The sequence below is a fragment of the Ambystoma mexicanum genome, chromosome 7q (assembly GCF_040938575.1).
Source record: "Ambystoma mexicanum isolate Mex_15411 chromosome 7q, UKY_AmexF1_1, whole genome shotgun sequence".
NCBI lineage: Eukaryota > Metazoa > Chordata > Amphibia > Caudata > Ambystomatidae > Ambystoma > Ambystoma mexicanum.
Genome location: NC_090941.1, coordinates 955390536 through 955408329, shown reverse-complemented (window position 1 = coordinate 955408329; position 17794 = coordinate 955390536).

The window sequence follows — 17794 nt, the reverse complement described above, 5'->3', positions numbered from 1 at the left end:
TGTTAGACACGGTGTGAAAGGCAAATCGCCTAAGAACACATACTGCATAAAAAGAACCAAAGTGTCAAAGTACATCAATGATTGCAATGCAATCATTGCCCTCCTGTGGAATGCAAACATAGATGTGCAGTACATTGTAGAGAATTCGACTTTAATTGCACGATATATCAGAGCCTACTTAACCAAAGCTGAGAAAACACAACTGAAAGACCTCTGGGATGACATATCATCTGACAAAACACTGTCACAAAAATGATACAGCTTTGGCATAAAAATGCTCTCTCATAGAGAATGTGGTTGCTACAAAGCCACAGACCGTTTAACCGGAACAGCCTTGTATGGGAAATTTGAAAACATAGTCTGGCTAAGCCTGGGTCCTGCTGCATCCCGAAAAAGAGTTCTCAAATCATACCAAGACATAGAAACAATAGCAAAAAATGATCCCAACAGCCAGGACATTTCGAAAAACAATATATTGGACACATACTACCCAAGCAGGAGTACTACTTTGGAAACCATGTCTTTATACCACATAGCCCAAAACTTCTCATACAAAAATAATATTAAACCAGATGAGAAAAAAGGTAAATACATAGTCGAAGGTTGTGAGGGCAGCCTGGTTAAACTTACCAAATGCAGCCTCATTAATCATATGAAGCTATCATTAAAAACTCCTCAACATAAAGAACTTTACTATATGTCCCTACTGCAACTTGCTAAACCATGGAGAAAAGAAGAAGATTTATTGCACACCCATTCCTCCTATGAAGATGCTTTAAATTCAAGTGAAAGCACTATAAAATATATAAACTTTGCACAGTACAAAAACATGTTGGACAATGAACGCCAACAAGAAGAAGAACTTCAAGCACAACTAAATGTAGACAATCCTGAGAGCAGTCAACCTTCTCTTACAGGAATCCAAGAACCACTTGGAGACCCAGTCATAGTAAATGAGGCAGAATTAGCCATGACTGAAGTAGAAAACACCATGTGTCAGTATGGGTAATCTTTGCTGTACTGCAATCACAACTCAATAATGAGCAGCATAACATTTTCCTAGAAGTAACTAAAGTAAATGAACATGGTGTGCAGCATGAAACTAAAACGTGTACCTGTCAAAACTATAAACCTGTACTGTATGTAAGTGGTCAAGCTGGTTCAGGCAAATCATTCTTAATAAAAAAAAATCATCAGCTCCTCCAACAATTCACAAACAACAAGCTTTTAGCTGTTGTAACTGCCCCCACAGGTTTAGCTGCCTACGACGTAGGTGGTATTACTTTACACCAATTGCTACTCCTTCCAGTAGAACACCAAAACAAATTGGATTACTACAAACTTTCAGCAGAAGCTGCTATGTAGCTATGCAGAGTTTTGAAACAAATGAAAATGCTCTAATAGATGAGGTGAGCATGGGATGCATAATAGATTAGGCACATGGTCGCCTAATGTTGGCTTTGATTCACCTCATATTGCAAGAGGTCCTCAAAACGGACTACGAAGAACTCTGGAAGAAAACACAATATTGTTTTCAGAGGTCTTCTTCAATTAACACCAGTGAAAAGTGAAACTATTTTTACAACCTTAGGGCACAAACTGTGTCGTAACACACTTGGCAGCATAGGAAATGTAAATCTCTGGAACCATTTCCAATACAGAGAACTAAATGAAAACATGTGTCAGTCTGCAGACTTCACCTATGCCAACATTTTGAAAAGTAATCAGATTGGTGTGCTTTCTAAGGAAGCACAGTCTATCTTAAGTAGCAGACACATCCACGAGCTATACAGGCATAACACATCTGCTGCTGATGTCATGGAACAATTAGCACACAGAAATGTAAAATGTATGTCCTTAATGCCAACCCTAGCAAGCTGTGCACAATTCAATGAAACAATGTTGAAAAAAGAAATGCAACCAATAGTGCACATTTACTCAACAGACAAACTAGATGTGCACGGTATGACAGTACCTATATGTCAACAAGACACAGCATGATTAAATAGCTTAGAAAATTCTATCTCCAACACAGCTAGTTTGGAGAAAATGTTTACATTGTTTTTAAACTGTAGAGTAATGCCCAAACATAACCTTGACGTGGAGCAAGGGTTAGTTAATGGAGCACTTGATATGATATGGCATTTCTAACGCGCCTATACACAAGTGTTTCAAGGCGCGAGTTGTTGGATTCCAGACATACCCACATGACAACAACATTCAGTTTGTCAACATCCACTTTGACAAACTTCAGAAGTTAAAAGTATAGGACGGTCAACAGCCTGATTCCTTCTTTTCAAAGACATGGATGTACGCAGAGAACAGTTTTCTCTGTCTCTAGCATACGCCGTCATTATTCATAAATTGCAAGAACTAACCCTAGATCAAGCATTGATTGACATTGGCAGCACAGTCTTTAAAGAAGGCATGAGTTATGTAGCACTGTCACGCCTACGTACACTTGAAGGACTATTTCTGCTTAATTTTGATGCAAGCAAAGTCAAAGCTGACATTCCTTGCATCGTAGAGTGCAACAGACTACGTGCCCTTTAAACACCCCATCTCATAATATACCCTGTTCCTCAAAAAGGCAAACTTTTTAAAAGAAAACTAGTCCAAACAGAAGTTATACATGATCTACCAACCGTACGACCAACGAAATTGAAACCAGCTGCTACTCCATCAATTAACACAACCACAGAAGTATGTACTGAAAAGGCAAATGCATAGACAACTGCAGAAAGAAAGAAAAGTACCTCTTCAAAACAAGCACGAGGACTTCCATTAAATCACTCAGAAACAGAACTATCTGGCCCATTCAAATTTTCCAACACAACTGGTGAAAATTTCCATGCGAATGTAGCAATCCATGTTCTATTCCAATTGCCACCAATTGTTGAAAACATGTACCAAAATGGCGCCGACCAGTTGTGTTTGCAAATGCTTCTCCTTCATTGGAATGCAACAAACAATCCTGACACCATTTACAGTGTCTCAGGAATAATGCAGGAATTTGACTACTGTGCAGGAATGGTGAGATTCACTATAAACACACAGGCAGATCCCCAATAATTTCTAATGTACTTACTGCAAGTACTGGAAAGCAAAAACATTCCTATAAATGAAATCTTCCAGATTTCATACATGTGTAAACATACATTCACTCTATGCAGCCATGTGGACCAGGAACAAATCCCTAATGAGAGCTCTGTGTATATATCTATGCCTAGCTGTGAATCATTTCAACAGCTGGTACAAAATGCAAACTGTGGCATATTATGTACTACTTGCAATTCAGACAATCATTCCACCTTACAGATACACTCAAATAGCCAATACATTATAGTGATGCTTTTACGATACAAGGCAGATGGCACCAAAAACAACTGCAAGCTTACTAGCTTCACACATGGACAAGTATCACTTGGCAAGAAAACCTTCACAACAGTAGGCATAATCTACCACACAGGCACCACAACCACTGCAGGTCACTATACTGCATACATTAAAAAGAGATTTGGGTGGTTTGAATGCAATGATACTTCCATTACTCTGAAGCAGAGACTACCAGCATATTTTAGTGCCTACTTAATATTCTTGAAACCAAAATGTACTTGCTGATCTACAAAAGTAGCATAGCCTAATGCCCAATACTCACGAACAGGTATGTAACTACAAATGAGAAAAAGCCTTCTGCCCTGTGAAACTAGAACAACTTAGCACATACCAAGTGCCCATGAGGACATCAGTTGCGCTACTATAGAGTTTTTTCCCCAGTGACCCAATTATTAGAGTCACAGAAACAACAATTGTGGAAACAACACACTAATATTGTTTCACCCATAGTACTTGAAAAGAAAAGTGCTGAGTATGAGGGTCTACAAACTGTCCTCAATGATCTGTGAAACGAACAACTGGTAGAATAAGGCAACAGCTGTCTAACAATTCCCATACCACTGCAATCAATATGCAACTGCATGTAACTACACCCATAATACTGTAAAGGCACTTCACAATAGTGGAAAATGGAACTCTGCCAACAAGAATGAAGGTGCTTGAAGACATACCCTGCAAAACTGTGAAACGGTAAACAGTTATAATACACCAACTGCTATCTAACTGCAACCTGCAATATTACTTCCCAGTACTACACAATTTCAAATCCACCAGCAAAAATGAATGTTCGTCTGAGGAAACCCTTCAACACTTATTAAGTATAAACAACCAGAATACACCAAGTGATATCTTACTGCACCAGCAGTACTACAATATTACTTCCAGCGGGCAAACTAACAAAATCTACCTTCAGCAATGACAGTCCTACAAACCTACCCTAAACAACTTTCAAACTTACCAACAGTTAGAATATGCCAACAGGTATCTAAATGCCCCCACAATCCTGCAATATGAGTTTCCAATACTACACTACTTAGAAAACATCAAAGTCAATCAAACGCATAAACAGAGACTTACTGCTAAAAAAAAAAGGAAACAGATAAACAGTTAGAATATGCCAATTGGTATCTAACTGCATCCATAGTACCACCACTTCCAAAAGGAACATCATACACCATTTCAATTCCTCCTATTGCAACAGTGCTTGTGCTTATAACAGCAACACCACACAGATATGCACCTTAAACATTCCTGTAGGTAGTGCACACATCAATGAAACAGAGTGTGCCACATAACAATAAATGAATGTAGAATTATTTTATTTTAATCCTGCATGGATTTTTTTCCCCACAGACCCAATGATTAGGCAAACAAATACAGAAACTGAGCACATTGCACAGCACACTTGTTTAAAGCATAGTACTTCTAAAGTGCTAATTATGAGGCTCCACAAAGTACTAAAATATATATGAAATGGAATGCAATACCACATTATCAAGTACCTACCTTGTCATGTTATGTTTTCTTTTATCACTGAAAATGAAACAAAGATTTATCCTGCACTTCCACATTCCACAATATTGAAATCTGCAAGTGGTACTTCAAATGTATTCTACACTGAGTTCAAAAAAGGTATACAGTGCCTCAACAATGTATACAGTGAGCATATGATTATTGGTGTCGTGTTTCTTTACAATTAGCTAATTGCATTTCTATACACATATTTCTGCAATCCATATGCCAGTGTCACATTCTTGAGTGCATGGCTGTGTTATGCTGCGTGGTTGTGGCTATGCCTTAGACTCTTGGGTGTATGGCCTACGGCCTCTGGCCATGCACCCAGGAGTCTTGGTCCTAGCCACAACCACCGCAGCATAATATGGCCACGCACCAAAAAATCTGCTGACTAACCACAACCCACACACATAAGCCAGCCCCCTTATGCCCAATCCACTTCAGTTCACATACTATTATATTACTTGCACCCACTGGACAGACTCTCATACACCCAAGAATCTCAGCACAGTCCAATAAGACAACTACCATACACCCTGTACACTTATCTGCACATACTATTACAGTATTTTCATGCAGTGGTCAGACTCTTGGGTGCATGGCCTTTGGCCATGCACCCAAGAGTCTAGTAGCTGCCAACAATCACCACAACATAATACACACATGCACCTAACAATCTACACACTGCCCACAACCCACACACATAAGCCAACCGCCAGAGTCTTTGTCCACCTCTGTACACATACTATTGCAGGACTTCCAACCATTCACATTCCACTCCCCTAGCCTAAAACGTCTGTGACCCTCTACACTTCTCTACACATACTATTACACTACTTCAACCAGTGACCCATGCACCCATCAGTCTACACACTGGCCACAACCCGCACACATAAGCTAACCACCAGAGGCCCTATCCACTTCTGTACACATACTATTGCACTACTTGCAACCCTTCACATTCCACTCCCCTACCGTAAACCGCCTGCGTCCCTGTACACTTCTCTACACATACTATTACACTACTTCAACCAGTGGCGAAACTCTAGCAGCTGGCCACAATTACGCCAGCATAATACAGCCATGCACCCAAGAATCTGCCCATTGGCCACAATCCACGATGCAGTCCAATAATCCAGCTGTCAAACACCCTCTCCACTTCTCTACACATACTATTACACTACTTCAACCATTGGCCACAACACAAACACAGTCTTCTTCCACCTAAACAAATACATCATATGAACCTTCTTTCACTCCTGTGCCCTTTCCAGCCCCTCTTCCCAACATCAGATACCCAAAACATGTTTTCCAGTCCTGTTCGCTGCCACGCTATCCGTGAATATCCACGGATACAACATGGAGGGCGTTTTGGAAAAAATAAGATGTACATCACGCTTCCAACCAGCCAATCAGCGATCACGTTGTATGTCCGCAGACATCACGCGGCCCGCCGGGCCAACCAAAGTCCTAAGCGTGGATCGAACTGGGAAATCGCTCCTCGGAACGGAGCCAGATATCACTAATTTTTTGGCACCTACATTTTGCCTGTTTTTTAAAAAACTACTGGACGGATTTTCACCAAATTTACAAAAGCATGCTTTCGGGACCAAGCTGCAGCTCCTGCCGCAGATTTGGTGAAAGGCTGTCCATCGGTTTCACCTGTAGGCATGAGCAAACATTTTTTCCATTCAGTCTATGGGGAAAAAAATAATTTGGGACCCTCCCTATAACTTTTCCCCCCTTCACGAAACCTCACCAAACTTACAAAAAAATTCAGAGCAGGCCATATACTTTTTTTGCAAAGTTTGGTGAGGATTCCTCCAGGGGAACGAAGGTATAAACTGTCCAAAAAGTGCTCTTCCTATGATTTGAGCAACTTAACCATAACTACACGGCCGCAACCGCAGACCGTGTAATTCACTGAAAAAACGATGTAAAAGGGAAACTGAAAAAACACTGAAATTCACCAGTTATGGCAAGCTAAGCAATCATAACTCGCGCCACCACTGTGCACTGCTAAAACTAACACCCAGTGAATTGCATGGGTTTTTACCAATGCACGTTAATTTCCTACAACTTGGAAATATTATACTTACCCCAATATTGCAACATTTTTTCCAATTTGCTAAGTTATACCTTAATACTCTGCCATTCTGAACTCTACCATCATTTTAAACACTTCTATATACTTTTTGCAACTTTTTCTAGCGTTTTTGTGTTCGGCGACATCCGCGAACATCTGATGTCATGGCAGACTATCCTGGCAGTGTGACATGACCGCGTCTGCACACAAGGCATGATGACGCGTTTGCGAATGATTCCGCCCTTTGCGATCGGGTCTGTGCTTTGCGAACAGTTCAGAACTGCATTTTCTGCTCATCTAGGAACTTTGTAGCTCAAAATGTACCCTTGCACAGCTTCTACACCTATTCTTACTCATTATACATTCAAAATCTAGCACAAAGCATATACTTGGAAGAATATGAGCAAAACTGCTATTTATCTTAACAATGGCATCAGCTATTGCCTTCCCTCCTCCCCAAGAGCCACCACCAGCTGGAGGACCTACACAACAAGAAAAGTGCAGTACTTCCAAAGACAACGAAGAGGACCAAGAAGATAAGGTAGATACATAGCCTACCTCTAGCAACCAGAGAGAATCATGGGTGTGGCAGTTCTTGACCACTTTTGGGAATGTACCAAAGGCTAAAGCTACCAAAGTGAAATGCACTAGATGAGGTAGCCCCAGGGTAAGCAAAATGAGGGAGCATGTTTGGTTTAATAGATAGCTACATGTTAGTAGAGGTACCCATGGGGACGGCAAATTGTTCCTTACTGCGGGCGTATGGGATGGCTTCCGTTGCTGGACGTAGTTGGTTGTAACCAAAGGATGTGTGAATAGCAGAACCTAGGTTCGGATCCACAGCGTGGGTTTAAGTATGCATGTGCTTGGTGAGGGTCGGCTGGATGGAAATAGTGCGGGCCCAGGTGCGCTTAAGGAGGCTTGGCTTGGCTATGGGTCTTAGTTGCGAATGGAACCTCCGGCTGTGTAGCTCAAGGTTTAATTGCGTCACAGTGGTCGTCGAACGGCCGAGCTATGTAGTTTGAGGGAAGCTGTTTACGTGCTGACTGATTTTTCGTTTCTTATGTCTGATTGGCAGCACGGCGCAGGAAATTATGGGTGGAGGCGCTGGCCATGTAGCATGGCTGCTGCACCACTAACCTTTACATATAAGGTGGTGTAAGCAATGCAGTAATGTTTCAGTGTTTTCAATGTAGCTCAATGTTTAATTGGGTCATGGTGGTCGTCCAACGGCCGAGCTATGTAGTTTGGGGGAAGCTGTTAATGTGCTCACTGATTTTTTGTTTATTATGTCCGTTTGGCATTACGGTGCAGGAAATTATGGGTGGAGGTGCTGGCCATGTAGCATAGCCGCCGCGCTGCAAATCTTTACATATAAGGTGGTGTAAGTAATGCAGTAATGTTTCAGTGTTTTCAGTGAGAATTATCTCGACAAATATTATTACCAGCAGTTTTTTCCTCCTGAGGTTGTGCAGCGGTGTTCCCGAAGGTAGATCCTCCCATTGCTTCTAGAAGGCCTCTGATCCATGGGGCGCCATAGGTGGCGTGATATAAGCGAATTCCTATAAATACGACACACGTTCCGAATATCCTACTCAAAGCTTCAACCCCATGTAGGGCATCTGTAACACCAAGTTTATAATGTCTGTTCCACATCCCTTTGCATGAATTCCTCTGTGGTCTATGGTAAGAGAGAAGAACAGAGAGAGGGAATAGAATTAGCATGCATGGCAACAGTTCATTTGAATTATACACTAATGCAGAGAGCCCAAGGGAAGTTGAGTCCCCTGCAGGATGTATCGTGATCTGGTTTTAGTCCCGGTTCAAGGCATCTAGATCGTGCCCTGAATGCCAGATGAACATTCACTGTTGCTATCATTTTGTGCATTTTCAGACTAATGTATTAGTAGTAGTAGTAGTAGTGCGTCATTTTTATTGCGCCTTTCACTATTAGTATGGTCACAAGGCGCTTTAAGTTGAATGCCCTGGGGGGCAGGAGGGGGGGGGGACTGCAGTCCAGGTATGGGAAAAGAAAAGAGGAGGTGCTAGCATGCTGTGTGTATATTGGCCATGTTTAAATTATGAGGTGTGGCCAAATCCCTGCTAATCACCCATCTGGAGCTGGCATTTGAATCTCACGTGAATGGGCGATGAAAGGTGGTCTAGGAGAGGTATGGTGGAGCAGTATAGAGATTAGGTGCACAACTACGTATTCAATTCTTGTAGTGAACCATAGCTCCATTGTTACGACAGGGGTGTTGGGCAAAGTGTTTTCAGGTGTTGTAAGATGATAGGTGCGTGCAGGTTTTCAGCCGTGCCTTCAGCTGATTTCATATGCAAGGAGGGAAGAGGTTAGATGCATGATCTAACTTCAGAGCACGGACTCGAAAGCAGTATGATGGCCAAGCTCTAATCTGCAAACTAGAATGCAGGACTAACGTTCTACATGCTCCAAGGAATGGTGTGAAGGCTGCCATCATCATCCTTCTAGGTTCCATATCTGGTCAAATCCTTTGCTTTATTCTAGATTAGTTTGCAGCGAGGGCGCAATCAGAATGAAAGAGCCATTCTGATTGGCCCTCGCCGAGTCATTACCAGGCCGGGAATCCCTCAGTCGGGATTCCACGGCCTTTGTCACAGGCTTGAAACGGGGCCATCCCCGCTCCGAGCCTCCCCAAGGCTGAGAGGCTACCTTCGCCCCCCCGCCGGGGACTCGGGTAAGTCTGTTTTTTATTTTATTTTTTTAATTCCCTTTCCTCCCTCCCACCGGCCCCCCCCCAACTTACCTTCTTGTTCCTGCGTCCCCGTCGGGGGACGAGGGAAGCCTCCAGCCGTGTGCGCCTCCACACGGCTGGGGGCTTCCCTCGTCCCCCACCGGGGATGCAGGTACGTTTTTTTTCCCTCTTGCCCCGTCCCACTCCCGCCCTCCCAACCCCACTTACCTTCTTTTTGATCCTTTTTCGGTAGCGGACGTGCTGGGAACACTTGTGATCCCAGCGCGTCCACTCCCCATGGCCGCCATGGAAGGGGAAAACGGACTCCGTTTTCCCTTTCCATGGCAGCCATTTTCTTGGTTGTTTCTTTTTTTTCTGTCCCGAAATGCTGCAGCGTTTCGGGACAGAAAAAAATGCTTTCAGTGCCCCGGTCACGCACATAATGCGGGCTTGGGTACTAATAGCAATATGACCCTCGTGGCGGGGGCATGCCCCGGGGCTTTCGGTAAGGCCCTCGCTTCACTCGGGGCCTGTACAAATGGACCCCAGGGCATTACCTGAGTCGGTAATGCCCCCGCCGCGAGGGTCATATTGCTTAATTCTAGGCTTCGCCGATATTCGCTAATTTGCCTAGGTTCCGTAGTGTTTGTGCTTGATTTTACAATAAGGTTCCAGATCGGAACATTTGGCATACACCTAATTTAGTGCAATAGCTCACTTCTGGGTTCATCTGGGCTTAATATGGTGACAACATCCTGCAGGATCAGCAGTGAAGAGATGACGGCTTGCACAAGCATCTAGAACCGATATATGGTCTGTAGTTCTTCATTCATCTAGAATCGAGCCTGGTTGCATTCTCCCTTCTGACAATGTCTTGGAATAGGAGGTGGTTACATTGCTAAGGTATCTGGGGGCACCGGAAACATTCTCTTATCATATAATGAAGTTACACTGGTTGCACAGTGACAATCAGCTTTAAAGAATGCAGTCTTTGTACCCTGCGGTCCATTTGCCACAAGTAACTATTGTAAACAATTCACTGCCATTTAATGGTGCACAAACGTACCGCGTTGATAGAATTAGTAGGAGAAAATGTTTACTTTTGCAGAGTTATGAGAGCTGTCAGCGGCTGTTTCTGTTTCCTCCAGTGATGTGGGTCTTCAATGAGAGGATGCTGCCAATGGGGGAATATGAGGAAGATTGTGTGGTGGTTAGTTGGGGTGAGAAATCATGGAGTTTCATTTCAGCCAGGGCATTCTCAACTTGAGTTTTCTTGAAGGGGTTTTCAAGTAGGGATAATTCTGTTTTAGCCAAGTTGAGTTTTAGGTTGGCACTATATATCCAGGCCTGGATGAAGGTGAGGCTGAGGTTCAGTGGGTGGATATAATTTATACAGCTGTTTCATGGGTAGAATGTCAGCTACCTATCAGTGGATGTTGATGCCAACGATTAGTGAGGAGTTCCCTCTAGATGTCCATCCAGTGATTGAATATGACAACGTAGAGGACGAAGCTTTGAGGTGCGCCGCATCCGACCAATCATTAAATCAGTCCGTCAGTTATAAATTTTATTCGGCCCACGGCCAGAAAGGTACATATTAAACACAATTAAAATACAGTTGCTTCAAAACATCAATATGCCAGCATTCATTCAAATTAATTGTTTCTTGTAAAACATTGCATACATTAAAGAGGAAATTGAAATCCTTGTTTAATTAAAACCCAACGGTTCCCGCATAAAATACAGAATCCTAGCACAAAAAAATTAATTGTCCCTTTGCGGAAAGATATACTAACTTGGTAAAGTGCATATGCGTAATAATATTTCAACCCGACATAACTAATTATCGTTCTATAATATTACTCAATAAAGTGCACAAGCAAAATAATAATAAAATCAATCAACCATAAACTTATCATGACGACACATAAATAAAAAAAACACCCCATGGCCAGGTATAAATTGACAAAGGCACCCTGTATCCTGTCATTGCTGTTTTCCAATTGCATATTGCCAATACTATTTAAGTATGAAAACTACCTCCCCAAACATTATGAGGTCCTTCATGGGCCTCTTATGTAATATTGCATCTAAGGCGTTTTGATCTAATAATCCAAACCCTATGCAAATAAGCAGAGACAGTACTGGACACCAGATCACAATCAGTGGATTTGCACAAGGCTAGAGCATCTTTAGTATTTCTCACTGAACGCAACTGCAGCATAGGTTTTATATAACGTGCACTCACGCCTTTGTACAATAGGCAAATGAAAAGAAAATGCACAATATCTTCTCTGGAAGTCAGACAGACAGGGGATACATCTGTACTAATCGGGCCCCACGGTAACTGATGATCGGAAAAGGATAATATTCCTAGCCGAAACTTAATGACTAATGAACGGACAAAACTAGGTGAGATTGGTCCTCAATACTTTTTGTATCAAATTTCCTTTTTGTTAATCAAGTAAAAATGCAAGTTTAAAATAATAAGGGCAATGGTCTGCATATTCTGGAGCATCACAGCATTCCTATGGGCTTGCTGAGGATTCTGCCAAGAATCGTTCAGTTGCAACTGATTTAACATGGTTGTGATGTGTTTAAACCCTTTTAACATTAAACATAGAAGGGGAAGCCCAATAGAACCACAAACGTGGTAGCTCTACCTTTTTATCGGGGTATATAAATCGTATACAAAAGAGGTAGATAGCAGCTTATCAACATTCACAGTAATTAAAACATTATATGAATATTGTTTCATTATACAAAATTGGTGTTTTATTCAATAATATCAAAACATTTAAAAAGCAAAACATTTTCTAGCTATAAGTGCACATAATATAGAGCGCTAAAACACTGTCTAAGAAAGACAATTTACTTGTGACACATATACCTAAATCTAGTTAGGTAAAATATGTATTATTAACATCGTTAGTTTTCTAGACTATGAATTGAGCATTTGCCAATTTCTTATAGTCAACACCCTTTTGTTGGAAAATATTGAACCCTAGTTACTTATAACTGGGGTTTGGAGACTCAAGATGTTTTAGTTCTGATACTTAACTCTTGGAACTTTCTTCAGGAGATATGCCACTGTATTTTTTACAATTAAAAACAAGTAGTGTTGCAATGACATCCGTTGGTATTGATTACAACTCTTGTTGATAGTGAGTAGAACAATGTGCACTTGAAGTTGTGACTGGCAGTCCTTTGCCTTGCCCTGGACCATTTCAGCTGCCACCAAATGTCATTTCCTTCAAAGCAAGGTGGGGGTTTCTCATCTTAATTGAAGGTTTTATTGCCCCTTCACACTTCATAGGTTAGTGTCCCAGGACTTCTATTGTCCAGCCTGGAGCACAGACGAATGTCTGACGAGCGTGTGAACTTTCTTTGTCATGGCCCATTCAAAGTTTTTCAAGCTGGCAATTATCACTTTCGTGTCCTGGAAGTTTATGGTGTGCCTCCCTTCCTAGGTGGAAGTTTCAGGGCTGGCACTTGAATAACAGTTTTTTTAAGCTTGTAAACTCAGCCCATGTGTCTTAATCTTTATTTTCTTGTTTTGAGTCTTGAATTAAAACAAACCTGTGGAATAAAAAATAGCCTATGTGTGTATTATCACCAGCCACAAACCCCTTCACATTGCTAGGTAATGGTAGGCTTTCCTTCAACAGTTTACTTTTTAAATAGGCATTTTTTTTTCTTCAGTCAGCAAAGCCCATTTTTACATTTGTTGAAAACTGCTACCATTTCTTTATTTACATTCGGTTTGGCAGCCCCATCTGCCTTCCCAATATTGCCTTGCAGCCATAGTTATTTTCTTGAATGCAACAGTCTGTCTGAAGCACAGATATCTTGAAACTCACCTGGCTCAGAGAGCTAGAGTCTCTTTGAACTGCTGAGCTTTGGGATACTTTTTGTAAAGAAATAAACGCATATTCCTGTGCAAGTAAAGGTGAAGTTGCTTATTGATTTCTCTCAGAGTTGGTTTGACTGGGCCTGTCATTCAGAAATCATGTCTGGTTTTGCTGAGGCACAATGTGATATCCTGGGCATGGCAGGGCTTTTTAAACACAGTGGCTTTAAGGAACATAGGGAATTAGCATCACAGCAGCATTTTTGTTTTAAAGGTGAAAACGGGTTCCTTTTCAATGGGGATTTTGGCTTTTGCAGCAAAGCAACGCTGCTTTTTCCACTTTCTTCCTTTTGTTTACGTGGGAACCCACTGGCAATCTCCTTTAATGTGCCCCCCCTGGTTCCATCCTGCTTGATGCGTGCTTGGCAGGACGGTGCAGCCATTTTTGTTTTTGTTGCAAAACTCAGTCTTGAGCCATGGCGCTCACAGGAGCCAGCGCAACCCTTCTGTGGTTGATTCTGTGCAAATGCAGCTTAGTGATGTGGGGCAATGCTGTTGAGTGGGTCAATATATCCCACACATCCCCCCGCGACTTCCCCTGGGCTTCCAAGTCAAGGGAGAGTCGGGCAGTGGGATTTCTCCATGGGACACAGCAGGATCAGGCAGGTATGAGTCCTTCTTCCATCAGAGACGGTGCGTCCTGCTCCTCTCATAGTCTCTGGTCGGAACGTGGAACGACACCCCAGCTTCCTCTTGGGTCTTCCTCTCATGGTGTGGTGCGACACTCCTGGATCTCCTTTGGTTTCTCCATTCCAGGTTGGCGGGGAGGCCCTCCTTGGTCTTTAGATAGGCGCAACCAGTACGAATCTATGAAAGAGAACACAAAACCGGTTACGACAATTTCCCACTAACTGCCCACCAATCGGGTTGACAGCAGTGGGATACACAAGCATTCAATTGATCACAATTGATAATGAAGAAAATACTCCCTCTTACATAATCATATATTTTTATTTTTTTATTTTGATATAGCTGAATAAATCAACTTTTCAAAATTATAAACAGATATACATTTTCCAATTTCATTCAATAATAAAATAATGACATTGATAACAAACAGAGAGGAAAACAAAGAATACATCAGATAATAGGCAAATGCTAAAAACAATCTAAAGACTTAAAAACGTACACATTTTATTTCTCAAGTGCACAAAATAACTTTGAATATTTACAAGGAATGTTCACAGGTCAAAATTAATTTTGCAAATTGATTTCACCAGGCAAAATCTCGTGCTTCTAAAAAAAAATACTCCATATCTGGTTTTCATCCAGTTCCTCATGCAAACTCAACAAATTAATAAAAATTTAGCCTGCAGCTCCTTCAAATTAGGACACGATATTATCAAATGTTGTAAGGTTTCCCTCACTGTATGAGTTTCACAAAACCGACAAAAATTTAGGTCAGCAGAAATGATTTTGCGCCTCACCAATACTTCCCTAGTGGTCGATAAATTGAGTCTAAGACGCAAAAATGTATTCCGTACCTTCCCAGAAGGACATTTCAGTAAATAACCTGCCACTTGACCCATCTGTTTAATTCCAAAATGATTGTTATTGAAATCTTTGTATTTTGAACAGAAATCATGGATTTGTATCCAATCCCAATGATAGAACTTTGTCTTAGCGCGGACTGGGTTTTCAATTAGAAGCTGTAATGAGATATCCGCTTCTACCAATGTATTAAATACTAGATTCTGCCATTTCAAAGGAAATACGTGATTTGAGGAGGCCAAGTAACGGGCAACCGTGCTCAAAATGTTATTATTCTCCACGCCAAACAAGCACTTACGAAAGAAGAAGCACATTCTCCACTTGACTCTACTAGATAATGAATTCAATCCTAATTCCAATCGTAATATAGGCATGGGTGAGCAATTCGGTAGATGTAGAACTCTTTTCCAAAAACCAGCCTCCAATTTATTCCACATAATGTCATTTGTGTACAGCTTTGATTCAACACCATAAAGAAGAATAGGAATTACTTTTTGCTCATAGAACATTAACAGATGTTTTAAAGTAAATTTCCCATATTTATAAAGAAGTATTCTGGCCTGTGACATCAAAGTCGAGAGTTTAGACTCTAAAGTGATCAAATATTTATTATCACTGACGCTGTTTTGTATGAAAAGCCCCAAATATTTGTATTCTAAAACTGATTTCATGGATTCCTGTCGGATGAACCAAGTTCTATTATTGATTTTGGATTTCCCTTGTGGTCTACAAACCAAAATCTGTGATTTATTCAAGTTCACTATAAGCTGATTCCTTTCCACGTATTCAGAAAGGGCAGATAGCAAATTCTGGAGTCCCTTGGGAGTTTGAGACATTAAAACTAAATCATCAGCGTACAACAGCCAGGGTATACGCTGGCCTCGCAATTCAGGAGCATCGGACGCAATTCCGAGGAGAGAAAAGCCCATATCAAAAATGAATAAATTAAACATTATTGATGCTAGAATACCCCCCTGCTTGAGGCCCAAAAAAGTGGCAAAGGAAGAGGACAGGAGACCTTCTAAAGATAATCTAACTCGCATAGAGGTCTCCGAATGTAGCTGAATCACTAATGCCAAGAGGGATGGAGGACAACCAAGCAGTTTTAACTTTTGGAATAAAAGGTCACGGTTTATTGAGTCAAATGCTGACCGGAAATCAATAAATGCAAGATAAAAGGATTGTTTCCGGCAAGCATACTGTGACTTAAGCATGTTAATAGTAATGATGTTAGGAAGAGTGCCAAGACCGCTGATGAATCCAGATTGAAGAGGATCTCTCTTGAAACAATTTTTGGTCCAAGTATTCAACTCTCTCAGAATTAAACGACAAAAGATCTTCCCAGGCACATCGAGCAAAAAATGGGCCTATAACTAGCCGGATTTGCCCGATCACCCTTCTTATAAACAGGGATGACGATGGATTGTTTCCAGGACATCGGTATTTTCTGATATAAATTAATGTTCTCAAAAATAAGATATAATATATCTGCCCAAATGTCCGGGAATTGCTTCATTTTTGCATTCAACAACCCATCCGGGCCGGGTGCTCTAGAGTGACTTGCTTGTTTGATGAAATACAAGATATCGTCTTTATCAAAGGATAAATGGAAATTAGGTTGAGACTCAGGCTTATGTATACTTGGATGTGCCGGGGGTGCAGCAAAAAGTTTAGAGTAGTATAGGACCCACATCTCTTCAGTCACATCATTAGTTTGAACAGCGACCTGATGACCTGCAGTGGCCTGACTGATGATGTTCCATGACTGTGCAGAATTTTTAGAGGCTAATGATTTAAGCATATTACTTCCATCGGTTTAATATAGTTTGGCCTGCATCCCTCTTGACCAATTCCTATATCTGGTTTTGATAAGAGTTAAGGCTGCTAATCATGTTTCAGCAGGGAGCTTGTGGGCTTCCCTCTTTTCAGCCCGAACCACAGAATAATCATATTTATAACTCTTATTGGCTCCTTTCTGGTTCTTCTTTTCCTTATTCTCATGTGTCTGATGTCGTCTCCTCTGTTTGATTTTCTCTGGGCTCCTCCATTGGTTGCAAAGTGTGCCTAGGGTGACAACTCTTTAGCTGATTAATATGGACTCATTTCTCTTCTGTCAATTCGACTTTGGGGATGCAGATTCTGTAGGCTAGGCCTGTGATGGTGACCTCTCCTCCATTTCTGAACTTCAATTTCCTACCGTAGCACTGGGGCTGACCGAAAGGCTTTCTTTAGGACTGCCAGGGCCATGTGACTTACTCTCCAGTTTGGACAGGGCTTGGCAATAACTGGGATCCAAAATAATCTCAAGTCGGTTGAGGATGTGACTGCCCATGTAAAAGGCATAAGGAACACCTCGCATGACCCAACAATTGTGTTCTATGCTTTTGTCCCCTCTAGAAATGTGTATCATGCAACTGCTAAGCAGAAGATGTTTGGAACAGGGAATTTCCAGGCCCCATACCCATTGATAAACTGACTCAACAGCAGGCAGGGTCTGGTCTTTTGGGAGTTTCCTGAATAATACTTCGCTGATGAAGCTGTCTTCTCCATTCAAGTCAACTCGAGCGAGGACAGACTCCTTCCCATCATTTAGCTGAATCGGGAAGCAGAGCTGTTCGCCCTTCTTCTGAATGCCAGCTACACTCCGTGCTGGTTTGTTGTCAATTTTCGCTATGATATGAT